This window comes from Lacerta agilis, chromosome 9 (assembly GCF_009819535.1).
Source record: "Lacerta agilis isolate rLacAgi1 chromosome 9, rLacAgi1.pri, whole genome shotgun sequence".
Lineage (NCBI taxonomy): Eukaryota > Metazoa > Chordata > Lepidosauria > Squamata > Lacertidae > Lacerta > Lacerta agilis.
Window position 1 is genome coordinate 10,657,620 of NC_046320.1, and position 16,538 is coordinate 10,674,157.

The window sequence follows — 16,538 nt, forward strand, 5'->3', positions numbered from 1 at the left end:
AATGGAAAGGATCAATGTGCCCCATGGCTCAACGTGCCCCACTTTCCCCTACTTTTCATACTATCTCAGCAGCATCAGGTTTGTGGAGGGTAAACCTTTTAAGATAATTGTAGCCCTTGAGGTCCATCCAAGTAAAAAATTGAAGAAACTAAGCAATGATTTCAAGCTTAGTATCAGTTTCTTATCTGTGTAATAAGAAGGATAGGATGTCCAGACAAAGTGTTTGCCCCTTGTGGTTCGGTAAGGAGCTCTGATTTCTCAGAGACTAAGAAACAACTTAACAGTTGGGCAATAGAGTCTTACATTCTTGCTTTCAATTACATGCGAAGAACAAAGCCTTGTTTAAATTGCATCCTTGTCTGAATGAAGATTATCAGGGGAGCCTTTGGAGTGTGTTGAATGTCAGAGGGAAGATGGCTTCCTCTCAAGATGCACATATCCAAAGCAGAGGTGCCTTTGAGTAATTAGAACCAGTTGGGGTGGATGAGTCATAACTGCAGCTTCTCAGAACCAGCAAAAAACAAATATAAGATGGGCCTCACTTTATCACACTAACGTAGGGTTACCAGATGTCCCCGGATTTGCACATCTGTCCCTGTAAAACGTGGCAGTGGCAGCCTCAGCAGGCCAGAGCCAGCCTGGTAGTGCAGTTGGCTCCGGCTGGCTTCAGGAGCTGCTTGCTGCCCGCTGCTGTGGCACCCACCATTTTTCCTCTCCGGAAGTCCCCATATGATGTGTTGAGTCCAGCCAGTCATAACATTTGTCTTAAGGTAACAGAAGGGAAAGAAGGGAGGGACCTAAATATTCAAATACTGCTTTCTTCACTTATAAAAAGCTAATTAAATTGAGAACCATTGGGAGGCTTCCACAAGTCAGACTTGGGCTTACTGGTTTATATTAACTGTATTGCCATCTTTCATATTCTACCTCAAATTTCAGCATAGGGTCTGGGTCTTGTTTTTTTCTGCAGTTTATTTACTGTAGTACTAGACATTAAACCCGTTAAATTAACGGGCGCTAGAACATATGTGGTCAAACATTTTTATGGTATAGATCACACCAGTGGGTTTTTTTTCAAAAAAAAAAATGTTTGTCCTACAGAATTTCAGAGGCGACTCTGCCCCAATGTTAGTTATAGAAACTTTGTCAGCTCTGTGTCCCTGTTGCCCTAGCAACGTTGGGGACATGCGCAGAGCTGACTGAGCGGCTCTCACTTATCTCATTTTTTCCCCCTAACAACGCGAGAGCCGAATGACGTAGCCAGCTCTGCGCATAGCGTCCCTGTTGCCCTAGCAACATCGGGAACACGCGCAGAGCTGACCGAGCAGCTCTCGCTTGACATCGCTCGCCCACCGCCACTTGTAACGGCCGCTGCCACTTAGAAGTGCATGCGGGTGCGCACCCGCCGTGTGCCCACGCACACCCGCTGCTTCAACAGTTTCCCCCGGCCGCCCGAAGTCTCTGCGCTCCAAGTTCCAACGGCTTTCCGTGGGGCACATGCGCAGTAGCGCAATCCCACGGACACAGGGACTGGACGCAGAGAAACTTGTACTTTATTACAAAGGATTGTGATTGTATAATGGCTTTCTCTTTTGTAATATGTAGAACTCAGTGAAGAACTATATATATATATACAGCTGTTAAGGTTAGGTGTATGGTAATCTCTAGATATCAGGAATCAATCCCAAATAAACATTAGGCTAATTGAGCAAGAGCTAGCAACTGCCCAGACCAGTCATAGAGAACACGGCATGTACATAGCTGTCAACCTTTCCCTTTTTTTTGAGGGAAATTCCCTTATTATAGCATTGGGAAACAGCAGGGAGGGTTGACAGCTATGGGCATGTACAAAATGTACAAATAACACAGGAACCTAAAGAAAAACAAGGATAAACCATGTCTTTTCCCCCAAAGAAAGCTAAGAGACATCAAGACAACCAAATCAATGGATGGATGACCTCACAGTTCATGTTGTTTAAGCCCAATCAAAGTCTGACTTGTGGAAGCCTCCCAATGGTTCTCAATTCAATTAGCTTTTTATAAGTGAAGAACAGACAGCATTCATTTCTCCTATTATGACTTTATCTGATAGAAACTCTACAATAAAACAGGACAGTGCTTTAGGGGTGAGTCATATGGTGCTAAAGAGTCATATCTTGCAAGGTTGAGAGCCATTTGGAGATCTGGCTTTGTAGTGATGGCAGTAAGTAAGGGTGGAAATAAGAAAACACAGAAAAAGGGTCCAAGATTCAGTTACTGTTGCATTTTGGATAAGAGAAATATAAGCTTAAATACAGAATAGCCTATGCTGGATACAATATAACTCCAACCACATTATTTTTTTGTTATTGTTATTCTTTTTTATAAATGGTTTCCGTTTTTTCAGGGTTGCTGAAAATGGAGGATAATGGACATCCTAATTTGTATGTGAAATAAAGGTTTGCCATGCTAGACAAAAATCCCTTGGTTTACCTATGTCTCGCAATATAGATAATCTAGCTGCTATTATGAGTAATATAAGCAACTCTGGGGCCTTAATATCGAGATTAGGATACCTTCAAACAAATAGGAAAAAAGTATGGGTTCTTTCAAAAACAAGGACATTATCTGTTGCACTTTCTCCCAGAAAGTTACAGCCACCAGACAAGTCCAGTAGAGGTGATAATAGGAGCCTCAATTCCCACAATTATGCCAGCAGGTTGTGGAAACCCCATTTACAAAATGTGCAAATTGTACTTTTGTCCTGTATCATTTATTCTATACTACAGTTTGCATGGATTTAAATAGCCAAATAGATTTACAGTCACAATCATCTATAGACAGTTCCGTAACAATTTCCCAAGTTATCTTTAAACCAGTCATGGTAACAGTTTTGGTTTTAATTAGTTCCGCATATAGTTTTGATACTAGACCTTGCTCAGAGAATTAGTCACTTCTAACACTTTTTTTTTAAAAGCAGGTAGTTTGCATGCATTTGAATCCCATCCTCTTTAAGAATATATTGTAATTGATGTATTTGTACCCAGTCTACTTCAAGTTCTCCAATATCTGTTCTTAATCGCTCCGTGGTAATTGGATTGCTACTTTGATAGAAATATGTAAGTTTGAAATAGCATTTTCCTTCCCATTTTAGGTATATCACATTTGAATCTTCCTTTTTTAAAAAAAACAAAAAAAACTTTTACATATTTCTCATGTTTCAGGAGCAGCCAGGAAAAAAAGAAATCAGAATCAGAAATATTTCCTGTGTCTAGAACCTTCCCGTTTTTATTTTATGTTATTCTGTACTCTGACTGACAGCAGCTGTCCAACATCTCAGACACAGGTTTCTTCCCACCCCTTTTACTGACAATCCTTTAATTGGGGGTTGAACCCAAAGCCTTCTGCATGCAGATAAGCACTTAACTTCTGCTAGACTCCTTCCTGAATTGCACTGCGAAGGGCAGCCAGGAGGGAGCAGTGGAACTAAGCTTCACACCACCGAATCTCTCAGGCTATGCACTCCACCAGATAGGTCAAGATGCAGATTAAGTTTCTTTGAACCAGACTTTATAATTGCCATCTGCATGGAAGCACCAAGAGAGAGAATCTTAAAGAAGTCTTCACGTTTTGCAAGGACTGCTAGAGGATTTTTTTTTTTAATTGTGATAAAAGCAGAGAGATCCAATCCCAAGAGCCAGTGTGGTGTGAGAGCCAGTGTGGCGTGAGAGCCAGTGTGGTGTAGTGGTTAAGAGCGGTAGACTCGTAATCTGGGGAACCGGGTTTGTGTCTCCGCTCTTCCACATGCTGCTGCTGGGTGACCTTGGGCTAGTCACACTTCTCTGAAGTCTCTCAGCCTCACTCACCTCACAGAGTGTTTGTTGTGGGGGAGGAAGGGAAAGGAGAATGTTAGCCGCTTTGAGACTCCTTCAGGTAGTGAAAAGTGGGATATCAAATCCAAACTCTTCTTCTTCTTCAAGCACCAAAAACCTTTGCTAAGTGTCAAGGTTTTGTTCTCATCATGAAGCATAGAATCTCAAGAGGATATATTGTTAGTATATATGGCCAAAGTGATGTAGCCCTCGTGCTCCATTATCATTATGTACAAAATCAATATCAGAACAATCCAAGTCTAGACGCATAAATGTCAAACTATTTAACAAGAAGCAGTTAGAGTGGGAGCTGAAGAAAACCCACTTAAATCACCACACTGAGGTGGTCTGAAGTAGCTTCCCAGGATTTTATGTAAGATTAAGAAACTGTTTAACTAAGCATGGAGAACAAAGCCTGGGGCCTTCTGGTCATGGAGAGTGAAGTATACATGGGTCTCTACGAAGCGAGACACAGTGGTAACAGCAAGAGACTTTATTGAGCTAACAGAACAGAACAAGGGCAAAGCAACTGCTTATATACATTTCTGAAGGTCTGGGCCACTCCCACTCTCAACGTGATTGGCTGTCTAAACCCCCCAAGCTACAAATCGTAACTCAGATCTTAAAAGCCTATTCCAGTGGCCCAAATCTTGATACAGCAATGCTGTGTGATTGGATATCATGTATCGAATCAGAACACAGGCGCTCAGATTCCTTAGTCCAAACTCAAACTCAGGTGAACACAGACCACTGAATATATAACAGGGAATATCAGAGGGAACAGTTACAGAGTTCTTTATTGTACCTGTCTGATGGTAAAAATGGGCTGCTTTGTCAAAAGGAAAGAGACTCTTTAATCAAATTTTCTCTTTCTTTAAAGGTTTTAGGTTACCTAATCAAGTTACCAAATATGGAAAACAGCATATTCCTCCAACTTTGAGAGAGCTGAAGTTACTCACATCACTTTCCTTAACTTTGGCCTTGTTGGTTCTGTATAGATTTATGAGCCAAAATATTTATTGTAGTAACACAGGAGAAAGCAATGAAAGCAGATTTCACGTGTCTGTAAAATCATTATTGGCCCAGCATTATTAGTCCTACTGGTGTGTGCATTTTTCTGGTTTGGGGCAAATATGAGGAATCAAAATAAAATTTGCTTATAAGAAATGCTGAGCTCTTGATGTACCCTTACTAGAATGCTGGAAAAGAAATGCAAGCAATTTTAAAATCTCAGCGCACACTTTTCAGATTACTGCCCATTATATCAGGTGTAGAAACTTTTAATCTGATTTGCTTATGCAACTTTCTGGTTTAGTGCAAACATTAGGAATGTGTGTGTCTACACTCCTTGGTTCAGGAGTGTGCTGGAAAGAGTTATAAGTACAGCCGAAAATGAAAAGAAAATATTGAGGAAGCAGTGAACCTAGTAAATGGAGTAGCAGACAGTAATGACCGATCTACCCCCACCCCCCACCCATCCTTGCTCCCCAAAACAATGAAACAAATAGTCTGCGGAGTGATTTGGTGTCTGATTTCCCCCAATTTATCAGATTATCCCCATATTGGATAGACCCAAATTTACAGGAGAAAAGCATCAAGTCTGGTGTCGTTTGAAGTAAATACAATGTAGAGTACACAAATTAAATGTAAATGCAAACAGCTGAAAACATATAGTGCAGACAAGCCCAAGGTTGCCCACTGTAGACTATGAAGGGAGGATTCTGCCAAAGGTAGGTTCTCCCTTCACCACAGTCATACAACTTTGAAATCCAAAAGGATATTGAGAGTCAAGTGATAGCTGGATAGAGAACTGGCCAGCCAAACTTCTAAACTGTATTGGAAGAAACCTCAGGCAAAGAGCAGGAGAAGAAGCAAGCAAAATGAACCATGCCCAAGTGCCTGAATAATCATCATTGTTTCAGGAAAAGACCCTTTAAGAAGACGGCCATGCTCCTTTCTTAAGGGAGGTGATCACCACTTGGGTTGCTGGGGTGACACTGCCAATTGAATTAGGGGGAGACAGATTTATAATTCAGAGGGCTGCTCCTGGAATTATTCAAGATTCATCTGGCAAAATAGCAACTGATTTTGTGGATTTTTTTTTTGGTTGTTTCTTTAGAAAATAATCCTAGCATATTCTTGAATTAATCCATCATATACAAGAGAGCATCTGATACTTTTGTGGAAGGAAAGCTGGAAAGGGTTGTGTTTGGAATGAACACCGTGACCTTCATAGACCAGAACTGAAATAAGAACTGGAATATCATCACGAATAACTTTCATAGCTCAGTTTTAAAGAAAACTAGAATACTCCCCTTTCATTTTGACTCATTGCCGTTGAACTGATCGTATTTTCAATACAGTTTTCACCATTGTGCTATATAGTTGAATTAGAAAATATAATGTTATATAATCCACTGTCAAGATCTGTGTTGCTTCAGTTGTTTATATTGTTCATAATGGCTTTTCTAGGGCCTGTATGAAGATTAACCTGTCTAGCTTGCATTGTGCACACAGATTCAACCATATTGATTACTGAGATCATTATGAACTTCAGTTTGGACATTTTTCTTAGATACATTACGGACTCAATGGCTCTAGTAATTATATGATATCTAGAAGTACCCAACACTTAACTCATTACTCATGACTTTGATTTTTATATAGACCACAGTGTGTGCATATGCTCTCTCTCTCTCTCCCTCTCTCTCTCTCTCTCCCTCCCTCCCTCCCTCTCCATAATACAGCCCTAAGCACAATCTATACAACTATCCTTTCCTTGCTCATATGTTGAGTAGACCTGCAAGGTCTGTTACATCAAGAAAATGGTAGTTCCATGTTAATGAACCAGGGCAAGCTGTAATTTAAGTGAAGATGTGGGCTGGAATAATGCCGACTTATTCATTCATTATGTTTTTACTTCCTGCCCTGCCTTCAAATAGCTCAGGGTGGCATAAATGATATCTTCCTTCACTTCCCATTTTATTTTCATCACTCTGTGAAGAGGGCCAATCAGAGAGCTTTCTAGCAATGCAGGGACTTGAACCTGGGATCTTCTGGTCCTAGGCTAGCACTGGCTAGCTCACAGCCGCCTGCTGCGCATGTGGACTGAGAATGGGAGACATAATACTTGGCTACGTTGCAGGAACTCCCACAAGCCATCTTGTGGTATGGGTCCGTAGCTCAAATGTAGGACCCCACATCAGGTGTGAACTCTTCTCAGTGGCCAGGGATGCCTCCAACAGGCAAACCCCTATAGGTCCCAGACCCATATAGGCAGCTTTTACTATTAATTTCCTAAGAGGGACACAGCTGCCAGGTGAAGTTGGCAAAATGCCATAGCAGCAAAACTATCAGGTTCAGAAGCAACCCAGATCCGAATGTGATTTTTCTGGGGTTGAGGAATGACATTTTCACTTCCTGTGCTTTCCCTGAGAATGATCCGTATGGCTTACACCTCAAAAAAAGATTCTACATAAAACATCATAAAAGCATTGCTACTTCAAGATGTTTTGCTTCCTAAAGATCACTGAATCCCCTCAAAGGCCTTCCTATATATAAATATTATAAATCCCTTGTCTGCAGAGACTTGAGCACAGGCAGATTTCTATGTCAGGAACGTCAAAGAACTTTATCTGCAGCCATGTTATCCCCTTTAACAGCAAAATTAGCTGGTGTGCAATGGCAGGCCTGTAGGAGAAAAAAGAGGGAGGTATCTGCAGGCTCAGGACACCCCCTCCCAAAATCCAAAAAATTGTCTTTTTTGGGGGGGGGGGCAATCCTACTAGTGCCAAAGAGGGATTTCCTTCCATTGCAAATAGAGGAAGAATTTCCCTCAGGACTGCATCAGGAGGGCAAAGGGCTGCATTTCTGACTGTCCAAATGGCATCTGATGGAGCTAGGAAATGAGCATAAAGTAGGTCTTAAAAACCGGTCCTAAAGACCTGGAGGCAGGGGTAGCCAGAGACATTTGCCAAAATACCTTCTGGAGGCATTTATGTTAATGCCAGAAGCCTCCAAACCAATATATGAGAGTTGGAGAACCTGGTTTTAAATGAGAACATGATAGGTAGTGGGCATAACAGACAGGTGGTGGAATGGGCAGAAAGGATGGGATACAGTTATCTCTGGATACTAACTCTATAGGAAAGACAATGAATGGTGTACACGGGTTGGCAATGCTCTATACTTCACAGGTCAAATAAATTAGAAATATCAAATTTGGCAGGTTCCTCCACAAAACCTATGTGAACAGCAATGCCAGATGATATTCTCTGGAAGCTCTTGAGATGGAAAATAAAATCAGGAAGGGATCCAAAGGAAGAAGTGATGTGAGTTCAATTCCCTTCATGAAGGCTGGATATTTACAGGTTTGGTGTGCAGGTGTAAAGGAAACAGGTTTTTCTTTTATAGACCTTTGTGAGAGATAAGAAGAGTCTACCTCCTCTTCAGTGTGATTTCCACCATTAACATGTCCATCAAGCACTGATTTGAGCTTGTGTATTGGTTAAGTCCAAACTTTGAGCGTTTCCCTAAGGAGCTTACCATTCACCATGGGCCAGTATTTAATTTTACTTAGGGAGGAAGCCTTAGTTACATGTCCCACATTCCCCGGTGCTTAAAATCTATCCGACTCAGCTGGGCTCACCAACACTTCTGCTTTTCCTGTGTCTAGAAAACACAGGTTTGAGCGGATTCCCACTTGACCTCTCCTTTCTGGGTAAGGGCAGGAGTGGTTTTCCCCACACCACACCTTTCTCAAGGGAAACCCACTCTTTAGCTCTAAATCGGAGCAAGCGTCAAGCAGCCGGACACAATGAAGTCCATGAAAGGTTATGCTATAGGCATTAACGTGCGTTTACGGTACTAAACAACGGCTGTTTTTATGCTGCATATTGGGAGAGAACCTTTCTGCCCATGTTTATTCTTCAGCCTGTAAAGGAAGTTGATTTCTGCATTGAAAATCAGAAACCCGCCTCTTCAAGTTCCCCATACTGCATACGTTTAGACATAACAAATATGTTAAACCTGTGGGATGTAAAAGGACAGGGGCAGTCAAACCCAACTTCCTTATATGGAACTCTACAGTTGGGAGTGAACTCTACAGTTGGGAGCGGCCAACTGTTATATATGCCGAGTCTCCATGTCGCTGGTCAGTTGTCGTGTCTATCTCTAAGACAGTTTAAAAGCAGCATTATTAAAATGCACCGTTGGCACTAGGCCAAAAGTATAAAGAGGGACTTTCTCTCAAAAGGAGAAAGTCACCATATGTATATTATTTAGTAACTTTTAAGCCTGCCTCTAGGATCCTTGTGTGACTAGATGATTACTTGTAAAGTAAACGTTATACACTTTACCAAACACTGTGAAGTGTCTTATTGAAAGAGGGATAAAAAGGGGAAGACACCAGGACAATATTTTTAATGACTCTAGCGAGTCTATGCAAACTATCTGCTGCGCATATGAAGTAAAAAGGGAATGTTAGCTCTGCTGATATTATCGAGCTTGTAAACGCAAGTTGGGATAGGATATCTAAAACAATATATCCTCTCCCACATCCCTCAACATTCCCACAAAACCATGTTGCTACATCATAATAGTTCATTTCATGAGACAATATGTTACATTATGTGGTATCTACTGTAAAATGTATTGAGGATTTTTACAAACAAGTGGTGTATAAACAAACAAACAAACAAACAGTGGTGATCTACAAGCATAATTACATAATTTCAGCCACGTGATATAGGTGAAATGATCTGGACATTTTAAAATGCCTATTAGTAGTTAAATAGAGAGAATTTTGCGTTCTAAAGGCCTCTGTTTTTCATTTCACATACCCACAAATTGAGCTTGTATGATAATTTTCATTGGATAAATGCTAGTTTAAATAATTTGCATTTGACCTTTAAGCTACTATTAAAATGTTAAAACAATTTATGCTGTTAAAATGTATTGGATAAAATACATGACAATCACTCTTATAGAATGTGAAGCTGTTTTGATGATCTTTAAAGATAGTGGATGGTATTTATGATAACAGCTCAAAGCACCTTTATATCACAGCTGTGGTGAGGCTTAATGTGGCAGCAACTGTCAGAACAGATCAATACATGCTTTTCAGGCAGCTTTTGGTGCTGTAATCCAGTCCCTGCAAGAAGTGACCTCATGAGCAGCCTAAGCTCTCTTGTTCTCGTTCTGTTTGATTAATTGAAGAATATCCAGACGCACTAAAACGACAAAGCAGGACAAAAGCTAATTACCAAAGAAAAACAATGAAGCTGAGGGTGAGCCCAGCTCCGCTTTCTTCCGAAGAAGGGCCTACTCTCTCCCTTCTGTTTTGGTTTCTCTTCTACTAAACGTAGTTTTCAAGAAATGAACTGGGAAATGCACGTTACTGGTAGGAAATTAGCAAAAAGATACAAGGCTTAGCAACTGCTTAGCAGTCCAGTTTGTGCCCATGTTCACAGACTGATGACAAAGCATACTTTAAGATGCTTTGCATTAATACATTGTGAGATGTGGTTTTTACAAGGAATTAGGATGCTTACAGAACGCACCCCTGCCAGATTCCTCTCTGAATATTGGGGTTCCGCTTCGCTGGAAATGTTTACAAAAGCAGAACCAATCATATCAGAATCCACAACAACAGGGTTGTTTGGTGGTGTGTGTTTTTAATTGCACAGAATAGTTTATTTAATGGAAATTTTAAAAACGATCTGGAGAGGAAACCCATTTGAAATTGTACTCTTAAATCACCCTGTCCACAATGCTCAATTTAAAATACCCATTCTAGGAATTTGTTGTTTACTTTCCTTGCACCAGGATCTTAGTTTCGCACCTTCAGGAAGGTTTTTATTCTTTTTAATGTTTGGGAATATTATTTTGTATACGGATTTACAGTTTACACCTGGAACATTACACATTCATAAACCCAGTGCGATTTTTCTAGAAAAAGAGGTGCCGGAACTTACCATGAAGGCCTCACTTGTTCTCTTATGATGGCAATGGTGCCCACCAGAGAGGTGCCAGAACTGAGTTCTGGTGAGTTCCGGCTGGAAAAAAAGTCCAGCATAAACCCATGATTCTACACTGGAAAAAACCTCATACTAATTCATTCATTTATTTGAAAGCATTTATAAACCACTTAATAGTTCAAAAATCTCTTAAGTGGTGCAAAATCTTAAACCCCCTCCCCAAAATATCAGTAAAACAAAAATACAGCCTAAACCCAATAAAACAGTGGTATAAAAGCACATAAAAGCAAATAAAACAGAAATCCAGAGGACTCCAACATGTAAAACAGGGTCCAGTTTTATGGGTCAGAGAAAGCCTGGGCAAATGCCAGGAGAACATTTACTAATGTTTGGTCATGTTTGTGTCTAGGCCTGCAGACTAGAGAAGGCTAGGTACAATGTTGTAATAGTTTCATGATTTGATGCTCTGCTTGAGTAACTATTTTACTGATCTTACTTTTGGTTCCATGTGCAGATGACCATGGTCTGTAAGTTATAAGAACAGGCTGGCTAACTGAGTCAAGAGTTTAGAATTTTTAAGTTTGTAGCTTGTTTAAATTGGACGTACGACCAACCCAGCTTCACTGTTGCCCCAGATGTGCAGTGCAAGAAAATTGAGATGGAAAGACCAGGGGTAGTTTGCAGAGATGGAGGCAAAGCTATGAACAGGCACATGTTTACTGCATGTAAGGAGTGGTCATTAAGTATGGACACCTTAACTTACAATTTCTATACTTTTTGGCAAATGAGACAATGTGTAAGTGCCTTACATATATATTCTGCACTATAGGAATTAAACCAGTAGAGCTCTGTATCTGCATCATCCTTTGAAGGTAGTTACTCTGAATCAAGAATACCATGGAATTTCTCCCTTTTGTTTGGTCAGCGGAGGTCTCCAGGAGATAAGGATCTGATTCTGCATTTCACCTTTACCCACTATTCTATATAATGCTAAAAGACTCAAGATTGTGCCTGGATATCAGCCTACAATCTGAATGCTGTATTGCTATGTATCTGGGGAAAGTAGGAATTATAGTTTGGATAAGAGATTCCCTCCACTTCCCAATATTTCACAATCTATCCATTTTATTTTACAATTGTATTATTATAATAGCATATAAATCCAAAAGTAGAAAGTTATGGGGAGATTAATATATTAATTTAATTAAAATTTTGCTCCAAAACCAAATAGTGTTTAAAACAGATAATTCCATTCAACCTGATCAAAAGCTTTTTCAGTATCTGAGAGCAAAAGACCACGGGGCTTGTTTTGTCTCCTAGTCTTATGAATCACATTTAATGCCTTACACATATTTGTTGTTAACTTGCACTTCTTAATAAACCTGTCATGGACTGGCTGGAAACAGACGTATGCTGGGAGGCAGCAGCTGGTGAACCCTCCAGGGAACCCCCAGGGGAAGAAGGCTCAGAGCCAGGGGACTGGTGGTAGGACGACAATGCTTGGTCAGAGGGAGAAGAGGCAGCAGACTAGGGGGAGGAGGTGTCAGAAGCTGAAGAGGCAACAGGATTTAGTGAGCAGGAAGAAGCTGGGGCAGAATCCAGGCTGCCAAAGAATCCAGGGAGTCCCCCCCCCGCTTCAATCAGCTCCCATCCCCACTGGTCTTCCAAAACATGCAGATAAATTGAGAGGGTAGATCAACAAGATACAAGACAACAGAGGCTTAGGCTGCTGGGGAAGGAACCAGGAGAGGAGCCTTAGAGAACAGTGGGAGGAAGAAGAGGAGGAGGAGGAGGAGGAGGAGGAGGAGGAGGAGGAGGAGGAGGAGGAGGAGTTTGGATTTGATATCCCGCTTTTCACTACCCGAAGGAGTCTCAAAGCAGCTAACATTCTCCTTTCCCTTCCTCCCACACAACGTGAGGTGAGCGGGGCTGAGAGACTTCAGAAAAGTGTGACTAGCCCAAGGTCACTCAGCAGCTGCATGTGGAGGAGTGGAGACACGAACCCGGTTCCCCAGATTACGAGTCTACTGCTCTTAACCACTACATCACACTGGCAGCGACCTTCAGTCCTTGCAACTGCTTCACTGGGGAAAGACACATCCATTGAAATAACTGAGGGAGTAATCAATGGTGTTAAATAGAGCCCTGAATATAAAATCAAAAGGAATTGGTAAGAAACACTTAATTCACAAACAATACAGAAAGATGTTCACAGAGATATATTGTAGCATAGATTAGTTGAGGATATTTTCATAAAGAACAGGTTCGTGTTTGTTGAAAACTTTGAATGTTCCTTTTTACTCAGCCTCAGAACCAAAAAGCAGCTAGGATGTTACTGTGGAGATAGCAAAACAAAAGGAGGTTAATACAAAGCAGGTATATTGTACAGCCCTTGCCTTTAAACTTCCAAACTTCAAAGATAGGGTTAAATTGAAACAGCGTTGTTAGCGAGGTGTCAGTACAAAGAAAACTAATTGTACTGTAAACCTTTTCCCTATACCATTACAAAACTCAAGTCAGTTGTGGATGGAAACATTGAAAAAGGGGAGGAGATGAATATGGAAACTTAAGATAATTCTTCCTTCTAAGCTTCAGTTCTTCAAAGCTTCACAGATAAAGTCAATTATAAAAGTAGTAAAGGTAAAGGTAAAGGGACCCCTGACCATCAGGTCCAGTCGTGTCCGACTCTGGGGTTGCGGCGCTCATTTCACTTTATAGGCCAAGGGAGCCGGCGTTTGTCCGCAGACAGCTTCCGGGTCACGTGGCCAGCATGACAAAGCCGCTTCTGGCGAACCAGAGCAGCGCACGGAAACACCATTTACCTTCCTGCCGGAGCGGTAGCTATTTATCTACTTGCACTTTGACGTGCTTTCGAACTGCTAGGTGGGCAGGAGCTGGGACCGAGCAATGGGAGCTCACCCCGTGGCAGGGATTCAAACCGCCGACCTTCTGATCAGCAAGCCCTAGACTCTGTGGTTTAACCCACAGTGCCACCTGGTACTAGTACTATGTAGAAAATTAGTAGAAGATGCTGCATAGTCTGAACTCACAACTCTTCAAGCTGGTACTTGTGGGGAATCTTCTTGTGTCCATGGGTCAGATCCTTATCATGATCAGCTGATCATTCAGGTTTGCAGAGAGCCTTCCATGGGGCTCTGACAAGGGCATCCATTGAAATAATTGAGGGAGGCAAGGTTTATGACTTGTAACTGCAGGCTGTTGATTCATGACTAAACCCCACTCACCATTACATGAGAAGCAGCAAGAAAAAATTGTGATTTAGGGTACTGTATGGGATGTTATATTTCAGAACGAAATCTCACCAGTTGCTTTATTTGTCCATTTAATAATAACAGAGTAAGGCACTAGAAAGACAAGCAGCTTTAATTTGCCCATTGAACAAGAGTACTGTAGGACTCTAAACCAAATAAGAATAAAGCATCTAAGGCTGACTTTCACACCGTTTACCTTCTACACAGACTCTGTCTTAGCTGTGGTGAATGCCAGACATAGGATCTGAAACCAGTCAGGCTTTTTTTTTTAACACTTGCCCACCTACAACATAAAGGAAAATATAATACAAAGTGGATCACACTCTAAACAAAAACTGGTCTTCTTCAAAGGTCTTGGCCAAAACAGTCAAGAAAATCTTCTATGAATTTCTCCTTGAGATAGGTCTTCAACTTTTCTCTATGGATGCTCAACAAACACAAGCCAGACAATCGATCTTCAGCCGTTGTCAAACGTAGTCCTGTCTTCACCCTGCGCAAAGTGCTAAAGGATCGTTCAATTATGCATGTTGTAACTGGGATGGAAAGTGCTGCAAAGATGGTCATTTTAATAGCAGGCAACCATTTGGCGTAGTAGTCCTATACCTCAGTAAGGCTCATGTTGCATAGGTCACATGATGACGGGTGCATTTCTTTAGCTTGTCTCGTACCAAGTCATAGCTTCAGCTCCCAAGTTTTCAAATTTGTATAGTTCCTGAATTGAATTGTGCCGGGGTTCGGTGCTGGAGCTCCCCGTGCGTGAGCTTAAGCTGCCCACGCACGAGGTACCAGTTGCGGGGGAAAAGCGGCCAGCGTTCCGCGTGCTTATGAGCATGGGCGCCGGCCAAGTCTCACAATCCGAAGGTAGCTGAGTAAGACGGAAAATGACTCTGAAGGTGCGTGAGTGAACGAATGCCTCAAAATAAAATAGACGCCTCGAAAACTAATGGATGCCTCGAATCTGAATTGGAACTACTTGTAACCTCCTGCACTAACGTTTAGCAATAAAAGAAACCAAACCAAGGATGTTGTTTAAGCATAAGATTTTTCTGGCAGAAATTAAAAATTCCTAAGACCTTTTCCCTTTTCCCCAAATTGACGACAGACACCGAATATATCTTTAGTGGCTTTGGCAAAACCCGCATAGGCTCGTCTTCTGGCCCTAAGCTAAGTTTCCCTGAGCTCTCAGTCCCTGCGCGCCAATTCTTCCGCGATACTAACTAAATAAAACTAAACCAAAATATCTTCCGCAAATCTAGCCCTAGGCTAAACCTAAAAGCCTAACTAAAACCCTCACCGAAATATCTTCCGCAAACTAAACCTAACTAAAAGAAACCCATCCAGCCCGCTCCCAAAAACCCTTAAACTAAACTTGACTCAACTGAAAGAACTAAAGAAGAACGAACGAACGAACGAACGTGCCTAAGCGGGGAGCCTCAGCCTTTTATTTAGGAACAGGTATGACATCACAACAAATAATTCAACCAATAAAACCACTGTTGCTGCCCTCCAAAAAGGCGGGAAGCAGGATTAACGTTCATTGATAACTTTGAAACATTACCGGGACTACAAGTTAAGGGCGGAATAATCCTAATGGCAAAGTGCCTCTTCATTCTTACTTTCACTTTCACTTTTAGGTGTAAGGATACGAAAAGTAATTCTTAATAACCATTAAAATAAACAAATAACCGCGGATCTTTAACGGATCCACGAAGTGTATTCCGACAGAATTGATATGAGTTTATAAATTCTTTTTCTTCAGTGTGGTATATCTGAGATGGTTATAGTTTCAGAAAACTGTGAGCAAGTTGGCTTTCATCACTAAAATGAGTCCTCGGTGAGGTAGGGAATGTAGAAGAGCTGCTGGTGGAACTCTTCCGTGAATTGGTTGGTATGAATGGTACAGTACTTCCATTGTATGGCTTTTCTAGGTGCTTGAAGTTAACTTCACTGTCCAATTTCTTGCACTTCTCTATTATTGTGCTAATAGCCTCTTGACTAGCTCCCTTGTATTATCCTGTTATTCACAGCAATTCTCATTTAGCTGCTTTCATTTCCATTACATCTAACAGCACAGATTGCAGAGCTTGAATGACTGGCTCCAGCACTGAAGAATATTTGCTTATGATGACAAGGAAAACAATAAAACTGGCATGAGAGATATCGTCTTTTGGTGTCACTTAATTCTGCTAATTGCTTGAGTTGTGAGGAAAATACTTGGGTAATTTTCTGCAAACAGATAGATAGTCCACCATGTTTTTGTATGTTGGATATTAGATGTTGTCTTTGGGTGCTTTCACAGAAAATTTTTATGGTGGCTTTCATTGTGCCAACTGTATTACGCACATGACTTCCACCGTTGAGATCATTTACAGTGAGATTATGTCTAGGGATGAGCAGTGGACAAAGGTTGCCTGAGGATATGTTGCCATGATTTGTGT